This window comes from Balaenoptera acutorostrata, chromosome 5 (genome assembly GCF_949987535.1).
Source record: "Balaenoptera acutorostrata chromosome 5, mBalAcu1.1, whole genome shotgun sequence".
Classification (NCBI taxonomy): domain Eukaryota; kingdom Metazoa; phylum Chordata; class Mammalia; order Artiodactyla; family Balaenopteridae; genus Balaenoptera; species Balaenoptera acutorostrata.
Window position 1 is genome coordinate 23,330,450 of NC_080068.1, and position 9,556 is coordinate 23,340,005.

General features: G+C 44.0%; 1 long non-coding RNA gene and 1 pseudogene across 1 annotated transcript; one reads left to right on the forward strand and one right to left on the reverse strand.

Annotated features, from left to right (window-relative positions):
* Positions 1-4,112: 4,112 nt before the first annotated feature.
* Positions 4,113-6,478, reverse strand: LOC103006454 (transmembrane 9 superfamily member 1-like; annotated as a pseudogene).
* Positions 6,479-6,659: 181 nt separating this feature from the next.
* LOC103002072 (uncharacterized) lies at positions 6,660-8,074 on the forward strand. The gene is made up of 2 exons (XR_450211.2): positions 6,660-6,999; positions 7,593-8,074. It is a non-coding gene; the product is annotated as an uncharacterized LOC103002072 (long non-coding RNA).
* Positions 8,075-9,556: the final 1,482 nt, after the last annotated feature.

Here is a 9,556-nt window from a genome sequence, read left to right on the forward strand (position 1 = left end):
GTTGGAGGCGTTTGTGATTTATTCGTCGTGTAGCTTTGCAACGGGTTGTGCAGGCTGATATGTCTCCTTCTAAGGGTTCTGTCTTTTATGTTCTTTGTTCTGACATAATTTTTTTTACATCACTGAGCCATGCTTCCACGTTTTAAAATATGAATGTAGTTTTTTTTGTTTTTTTTTTTTTAAGGAGAACTAAAAGGATAGTTATAAAGAGCTGGCAACACCTTTCCATCAGAAACCACCCATGAGAGGTAGAGAGGTTGAAGAGAGCGGGGGCAGGGCAGAAAGAAAAACTGCAGGAAATCAGGTTCCCACAGAGGTGAGAGTTTGGGATACAGAAGAGGAGGGCAAGGAGAATGATCCAGCTCCGCATGTTAGGACGCTGCCTGGCTCTCGGTGCAGCTTGGAATGAGTCAGCCGTCTCAGAGTTAAGCTGAATGTAGAAGAAAGTTAGGAACCCGGGTGTTGGAGTCAAGCAGACCTGGGTTCACATTCAAGCTCATACTAATGTCTCTGAGCCTCAGTTTTGTCATCTGTAACATGGGGGTAGTAGCACCTCATAGGATGGGGGTGAGACTTGGGGTGTCTGACACCTGGTAGACAGTATACAAATGGCGGTGCTATGATCATGGAAGAGTTATGTTTGGGAGACTTGTGGGGACCTTTTTCTGTCTTGCTTGAGGCCTTCTGCGTATATCCTTGCAAGAGAGAACATACCACTTTAGCAAATCATGTGGTATGAATTGAACATGGCCCTACTTTGTTATCAGAGGGAGGAGGCCGTCTCTGGCCATCTGTCCCCCTTTCTGGTCTCTTGTTGCTGGATCTGAACTAGCAACCTTTTACATTGCAAAAATGTGTCAATGCAGGAGAAGCAAGTTATGTTGGGAGGGGAGATCAAGAGGGAGGCCTCGAGTAGAAAAGTGTAGTTGGCTTTCGAGAGGACCTGAGGTGAGACCAGAGAGGGTAAGCCCCAGACACTAGGGTGTTGGGCAAACATGAGGTTGAGGAGGCAACATCTACAAAGAAAGTAAGACAATAAATAGGAGCAGAGAAAGGGGAGACGACAAAGACAGGACAGGCTTCTAAACCTTAGAACTCCACCCAGGCCTACCTTGCTGGGTGGACTTCATTTTAAGCTTTGAATTCCTTTCTGGATGATGACTGGTCCACCTGAGTAGGATGCTCCTCCCCAGGTCCCAAGTTTTTCATCTCTAAGATGGACAAAACCCAAGGCCTCCCTCGTACATTGATTAGAACAAGTGAGGAGAGCTCAGAACAGCTATAAAATTCTTGATTGTATTCCTTCAGGGATACATTAAGAGACCCTCCTACACTGTTGGTGGGAATGTAAATTGGTGCAGCCACTATGGAAAACAGTGTGGAGGTTCCTTAAAAAACTAAAAATAGGGCTTCCCTGGTGGCACAGTGGTTCAGAATCCACCTGCCAATGCAGGGGACACGGGTTCGATCCCTGGTCCGGGAAGATCCCACATGCCATGGAGCAACAAAACCCGTGCGCCACAACTACTGAGCCTGTGTTCTAGAGCCTACGAGCCACAACTACTGAAGCCCATGTGTCACAACGACTGAAGCCCACGCGCCTAGAGCCCGTGCTCCGCAACAAGAGAAGCCACCGCAATGAGAAGCCCGTGTACTGCAACGAAGAGTAGCCCCCGCTCGCTGCAACTAGAGAAAACCTGCACACAGCAATGAAGACCTAACATAGCCAAAAATAAATAAATTTATTTAAAAAAACAACTAAAAATAGAATTGCCATATGATCCAGCAACCCCACTCTTGGGCATATATCCAGAGAAAGCTCTAATGTGAAATGATACACGCACCCCAATGTTCATAGCAGGACTATTTACAATAGCCAAGACACGGAAGCAGCCTAAGTGTCCATTGACAGATGAATGGATAAAGAAGATATGGTGTATATATAATGCAATACTACTCAGCCATAAAAAAGAATGAAAAAATGCCATTCGCAGCAACATGGATGGACCTAGAGATTATCATACTAAGTGAAGTAAGTCAGACAGAGACAAACACCATATCATATCCCTTATATGTGGAATCTAAAATATGACACAAATGAACTTATTTATAAAACAGAAACAGATTCAGAGACATAGAGAACAAACTTATGGTTGCCAAAGGGGAAAGGGGGTGGAGGAGGGATACATTAGGAGTTTGGGGTTAGCAGATGCAAACTACTATATATAAAATAGATAAACAACAAGGACCTGCTGTATAGCACAGGGAATTATATTCAGTATCTTATAATAAACCATAATGGAAAAGAATATGAAAAAGAATATATATATAATATATCTGAATCACTTTGCTGTACCTCAGAAACTAACACAACACTGTACATCAACTATACTTCAATTAAAAAAAAAGAGACCCTTGAGGGCACATTCCCTCTCCCCTAGGGCTTTGGAAGGGGCAGTCTCTAACCCTTGAAAGGACTCAGGCAGGTCTGTGGGAGCCAAGATGCATCAACCCTATTTCTAAACTTTCGTTCTCTTTGACTGTGGCTGAATTAGTTGAGTTGTATTAACACAGGGGTAAATGCTGAATTCTGTGTGAGTCCGCTCTTCATGCCTCAAAGACAATGCCCAGACGTCATTTTTATCCCAGATCTATCCTTGGCTTCTGAAGGTTTCTAAGCCCTTTGATATAGTGATTATCACTCAATCACTTAATACCTTAACAACAAAGTTTCTAGACAAAACAGCTATCCAGGTCATATCTTCTCTCTGAGCCTCAGTTTAATATGTAAAAGAAGGTCGTCTGAACAACAACTAAGGCTCCTTATTGTGATAAAATCCTACACCTCAAGAAGCAATGGCCCCAGGCAGTCCTCGGTGGGGATAATGCAGGGCACGTGGTTGGCTGTAACAAGCAGGCGAAAGTAGGATAAAATGTGTGTCGAGCGTTCTCTCAAAGGGGAAGAATTAAGCCATTCACTCTTCTTTTACCTTTCGTTTAACACACATGTATCGAGCAGTCAGAATGTATAAAGGGGGACTTTCCTGGTGGTGCAGTGGTTAAGAATCCCCCTGCCAATGCAGTGGACACGGGTTCGAGCCCTGGTCCAGGAAGATCCCACAGGCCGCGCAGCAACTAAGCCCGTGCGCCACAACTACTGAGCCTGCGCTCTAGAGCCCACGAGCCACAACTGCTGAGCCTGCGTGCCACAGCTACTGAAGCCCACGCGCCTAGAGCCCGTGCTCCGCAACAAGAGAAGCCACCGCAATGAGAAGCCCGCGCACCACAACGATGAGTAGCCCCCGCTCGCCGCAACTAGAGAAAGTCCGCGCGCAGCAACGAAGACCCAACACAGACAATAAATAAATAAATAAATAAATAAAAATTTATTTAAAAAAAAAGAATGCATAAAGAAAGGGTGCAGAAAAGACAGGTTCTGAGGAAGCTCCCGATGGAAGGAGGTGGGGTGGAGCACAGACCTCTTAGAAGGGCTTGTGCTGGGGGAGAGATTGTCCAGGCGGTGACATGGGATGTAATCTTTACCCTCTGATTTAGAAAAACCCACCTAGTTTCTCTATAGGTACCTTTCATTTGCGAGGCAGTTAACCCTATTTTGGGCTCAAAACATTTGATCAGGGGAGCCATGGGATAAGAGAGAATCCTGAAAAAGCACCCTCCACAAACATCATCTGATATCACTTATATGTGGGATCTAAAATAATGATACAAATGAACTTACAAAACAGAAATAGACTCACAGACATAGAAAACAAACTTATGGTTACCAAAAGGGAAAGGATGGGGAGGGATAAATTAGGAGTTTGGGATTAGGAGATACAAACTACTATATGCATAAAATCAATAAACAACAAGGACCTTCTGTATAGCACAGTGGACTATATTCAATACCTTGTAATAAACTGTAGTGGAAAAGAATCTGAAAAAGAATATATACATAAATTATAAATATATAAATATACATATATTATAAAAATATACATATTATAAAGAATATTATATATATATATATCTGATTCCCTTTGCTGTACACCTGAAACTAACACAACATTGTGAATCAACTATACTTCAATTAAGAAAAAGGCACCCTCGCAACCGGTGCTCAGTCATCTGCAGGTCAGCACAGCCTCGAACTGGCAGATCCAGGATGAGAAAGCAGGTTCCATGATGTGTTCTAAGTTCCTAAACTGGCCCACCAGGGAAAGGGCTGTCCTCACCGGAGAAGAGACTGGCGGTGAGAATGATGTTCCACACCCAACACTGGCCTCTGATCTGCCAGTAGAAGCGGCTGGACATGTAGCTAGAGATGCAGCAAGTCAGGGCATACAGGATGGCCGCTGAGTTAATGGCCCCAGGATGGTGCACGCTTAACATGCCCAGCAGTGCCATGACCATAAAGCCTGCAGGGTGGTAGTGGAAAGCCTGTGTTAGGTTTCACCCAACCCTCTTCTGGCAATTTCAGAGGAATCAGCCAGCCCGCTTTCTCCCAGACCCAGGGCTTCCATCCAAACAATATCCCCCAGTTCTGTTGTCTAGAAAACCCACAGTAGAATAACAATAGAATATACACATCCTTGCTAGAGCCATCCACCCCTTAGGTCTGCCCCTCACCTTGAACAGAAGAGAAGATCTGCAGATCTTTTTCTGAACAAACCACCTACTTAGTTCTACCCCTTGAGAGAAATCCCTGATTAATTTTTTATCACCTCACCAGTGCCAAGGGCCGGGAACTGGGCACCCACACCAAGCACAGCACAGAGCAGACCACGATATGCAGGGAAGTGGGAGACATCTGTATGGATAATTTTCTAGCCATTGTCACCTTGGTCAGAGTCATCACCAGAACATCCAGAGGTTGGCTCTTCATCCAAGTTGTACCGAGCCAGGTCCTTTCGAAGCACACGCGTGAGAATGACAGCCACAAAACCCACCAGTAAAAGCACAAGCACCATGGAATTGATGATGGACTACCAATGGATTTCCAGTATTTGGGGAAAGAAACCGCCATCATCACCATGCACCTGTCACTCCAACGCTCACCTGACGTCTCAGACCAGTGCACGCTGCAGGTGTGGGTGAGGCCTAGGAACTCATCAGGTCATAACCCATCTAAACTGTGGGGCTTGACATCCCGCACTGAGACTCTGGCACATTATAATCCAGTCTCTGTGGAATTCTAGGTGGAAGTCTAAATGGGTCCAGAGTCCTGCCTTGTGGCTGTGAGGCAGGAAGCCACTCTCCTCCATGTAGCCCACAAAGCCACAGATTGGCAAGTTGTCCACCACAAATTCAAAATAGTATAGTTCCTTTATGGCCTGGCGCAGCTGTTCCACCTACAAAGAGCAAGTCAGGAGTCAGACAAGGCTTCCCCAGGCATTGGATTAGAGCAGGGTTTCACCCTCAGCACTAATGACATTTTGGGCTGGATGATTCTTTGTTGTGAGGCTGTCCTATGCCTTGTAAGATGCAACATCCCTGGCTTCTTACTAGATATCAGTAGCGTCCCCCCATAGTGACAATCAAAAATATCTCCAGACATATCTCCAAATGTCTCTGAGAGACAAAAGCCCCCTGTTGAGGGACTTCCCCTGTGGTCCAGTGGCTAAGACTCCTTGCTCCCAATGCACGGGGCCCACGTTCGATCCCTGGTCAGGGGACTAGATCCTGCATGCCACAATTTAAGATCCTGCGAGCCGCAACTAAGACCTGGTGCAGCCAAATAAATAAATAAATATTAAAAAAAAAAAAAGAAAAAGCCCCCTGTTGAGAACCACTGGTTAGACCCTAGTATGTTGAGATTCTCCGAAATGAGCAAGTATGACTTGACAGGATGAGGGCCTAGAAGAAGAGGGATAAGGTGTAGGAAGGTCTGGAGTAGACTAAGGAAAAGTGCCCTAAGATAGAAATTGCTGAAGAAAAAAGCATGACAGGGAAAATTAGGTAGAGTGTACAGGAGCCAGTTAAAAAAGCTGAGAGGTAGGAATGGAAAAAAATGACTACGTAGGAGTGATAGTTGGGACCTTATTACCAACAGAGAAGCTTCGAGTCGGGAGCCCTGGGTTCTGATATCAACTCTGCAATCCACTATCCATGTAATCTTGAAGTTACTTCTGAGCAAGTATGTGTCTTCATCAACCAAATGCAAATACTACTACCTGTCCTGACTGCCACATGAGGCTGTAGTTAGAATCAAATCAGATCATTTCCCATAAAGGTGCTTTGAAAACCAAAAAAAAAAAAAAAAGACACCCTACACCTCTCCCCACTCTCCCAATCAGAGGGACAAACCAAGGGCTGAAGTGGCCCAGTCTGCCTTCTTGCGGGTGTCAGTGCTGGGTTAGAAGCTCAGGTTATTCATGTGCATGGGCTAGGGAGTCTTTAAAAACCTAGCTTTTTCCCAATTTCGCCCTGAGTTTGGGAGGAGGTGGGTGAGAGTGGCCTGAGGTACCTTAGGGCCCATCTCTGCCTGTGGCTCTTTTCTCTTAAAAACTTCTTTTCTGGAGGTTGAAATGAATCTCCCCATCAGTCTGTGATGGGGGGAGGAGGGGTTATTATCTCTCATATTTCACAGACAGGAATAGTAAAGAATTCAAAGCCTGAGTAATGTTCCCAAGGTCATGTGGTGAATTAGTAACCGAGACAGGGAAAGGATTCAGGTTTCTGGTCCTTTCAGTTTTTTTGCCTCAGCATTAGATCTTGCTGTCTCTTTAAATCTCACATGTAGTTAGGATTAGGGTCTGTAGCTGTGTATTAGTTCCATCTTAACTTTGCTCATTAAAAAAAAAAGTGGGGCAACCTTTCCTTTCCTAAACTTCTACGGCAAATCTGCTTTGTGACTTTATTGGGCAAGACCTAGAAGATGGTCTAATTTCCCCCCAGCACAGCTGAATATCCTTGTTCTTTCAGCTATTGGTATTCTGCAGCAGCTGTCTGATGGAGATGGAGAGCTCCAACAAGGATGGGCCGGAACTCCAGCTGCTGGTAAGCAAGTGTTCACTATTTATAGCGAGAGGGGGGCTGCAAAATTTTTTCCTTCTGAGTCGTTTTGATGCAACCAACAGGAAGTGGGCTCTGATAGATGCTGAATTTGATGACATGAATGAGGTCTATTACAGCACTTCTCAAACTTGTCTGCATCAGAATCACCCAGAGGGGAGGGGCTTGTTGAAACACAGACTCCTGGGTACCACCCCCAGAGTTTGTGAATTAGTAGATCTGGGATGGGGCTTGAGAAAGTGCATTTCTAACAAGTTTTTGGGTAATACTGACGCTGCAGGTTGGAGAACCACTGCTTTATTGTAATGGGTGGAGTGTCCGGGCAAGGGCCATCGTATATGGTGGCAGATTGAACCCAAGAAAGGCACTGACATGCACCAAAAGGCTCTTTCTGGTGATCTCACTGTCCTTGTCCAATCAAAATCAGTCACTTCTGAGCCGGCATTTCCAGGGCAAAGGTATTATTTTATAAATAAAGAAAATGGCATAAGATTTAAAGGATAGCATTCATAAGAAATATGTGTGTGTATTATTTAATAAAAATTATTCCCTCCCCCCCCCCCCCCTTCTTTCTCCAGTGAAAAAAGTGTGACTTGTTAGGTCATTTTATCACATCGTAATGTTTGGAGTCAAGACTGGCAGATTTCACATCCACTTTCAACTCCAGCCAGAGACAAACACCGCCCTTGCCGGCTGAGGTATCCACCTTTGATCGATGGCCAGGAAAAAGCAAGCAGACAAGTCCTGGGAGAACATGGCTGATCTGCTAAGTAGACCAAGACTTTGGCATTGGCCTCTCAATTTTTGGTATGAGATGGGCCTGTTTAAGTTTCCTGCTTCTTTTTGAATGAATTTTGGTATTTTATATGTTCCTCAAAAATGATCTATTTCACTCAGACTTTGAAAATAGGAATACATATTTGTACAAATGATTCTTTTACAAGAATTTTAATTTCTTATACACAAATATCAAGTCATTATTATCATTATTTTACACCTGAAACTAATATGATGTTATATGTCAAATACATCTCAATAAATAAAGTTTAAAAAAAAAGAATTATAGTTTCCTATATATGTGTGTTAATCCAGTTTCTAATTCCTAACTTTATTTGTATTTTTCCCCTTTTTCCTTGATTAGTCTAACTTAGTGGATTATTTATTATTGTAGCTGTTTTCTCTTTTCTGTGATGAACCAGCTCTGGATTTCTTTATCAATATGAAGACCTGCAAAGGGTCTGAGATTTTATCCTATTTGCAAGCTAACAGGTTAGTTAGTCTGTTGGTAGAGCATGCAAGCCTCCCAGGTCCAAGACAGCTAGAGTATCAGCATTTTTGCCACTTCCCGCAGGTCCTTGCCGTGGAGGCCGCGTGTTGCATTCTCACGTAGTAGGTTGGAGGAGAGGAATCTGAATTCTAAGCTTAGCAAACTCAGCTCTTTCATAAGGAAAGTAAGAATGCCTGCCCTTGGCTCCAGGTAGGGGCACTCTCTCTAGCTTCCCAAGCTGTTTGCTACACAAACCTCCTTGAAAAGATAGTCTAGAACAAAAGTAGTCAGTGTGTCTGCTCCTGAGATGTGGAGAAATGCAAGCCACCCATGGGAGCACTGTCTCCCAACAATCAATTCCACTGACTTTGTTTTCAACAACATCATATTCTGCTTTCATTTTAAATTCTATTTTCCTTAGATTTTAAAAATTATTCTTTTTTTTAGTCTTCTTGAATAGTCACTTCCTTCATATTCATTCTTTTTTTTTTTTTTTTTATAAATTTATTTATTTATTTATTTTTGGCTGTGTTGGGTCTTTGTTTCTGCGCGAGGGCTTTCTCTAGTTGCGGTGAGCGGGGGCCACTCTTCATCGCGGTGCACGGGCCTCTCACTATCGCGGCCTCTCTTGTTGCAGAGCACAGGCTCCAGACGCGCAGGCTCAGTAGTTGTGGCTCACGGGCCCAGTTGCTCCGCGGCATGTGGGATCCTCCCAGACCAGGGCTCGAACCCGTGTCCCCTGCATTGGCAGGCAGATTCTTAACCACTGCGCCACCAGGGAAGCCCTAGCTTTTCTTTCTTATTCAGGAGGTTCCAAGGGTTTGAACAAAATGAATCAATAATCTTTGGCTCTGCTACTCTCTCAGTTTACTCTGGAAGCTGTTGTCTTTTCCTCAAACTTTGTAGATTAAAGCCACAAAGCCCTTTTTAATAGGATCTATGTGACTTGTGTGCTAAACAAGTTTGCATTGCACTTTATTGCAGTTTAAGAGGAAATGGGATTTGGAAGATGAAGGTTCAAGCCTGACTCTGCCACTTCATATTGGTAACCCAATAAATGCCCATTTTGAGTCTCACTTTTGTCCACAAATGTCGGATTGAATTATATTATCTCTCATGTCCTTTTCAATTTATGACTCTAAGAGATTTGGAATAAGTTTCAATTACACTCTGAATGATTTCTAGGCTGACTTGTTAGTGGAAGCAACACGGCCAAGTGGAAAGCTCTCTGGCCTTAGAAACTGGAAAAGCTGCGTTCAACCCTTGCCACGGGCA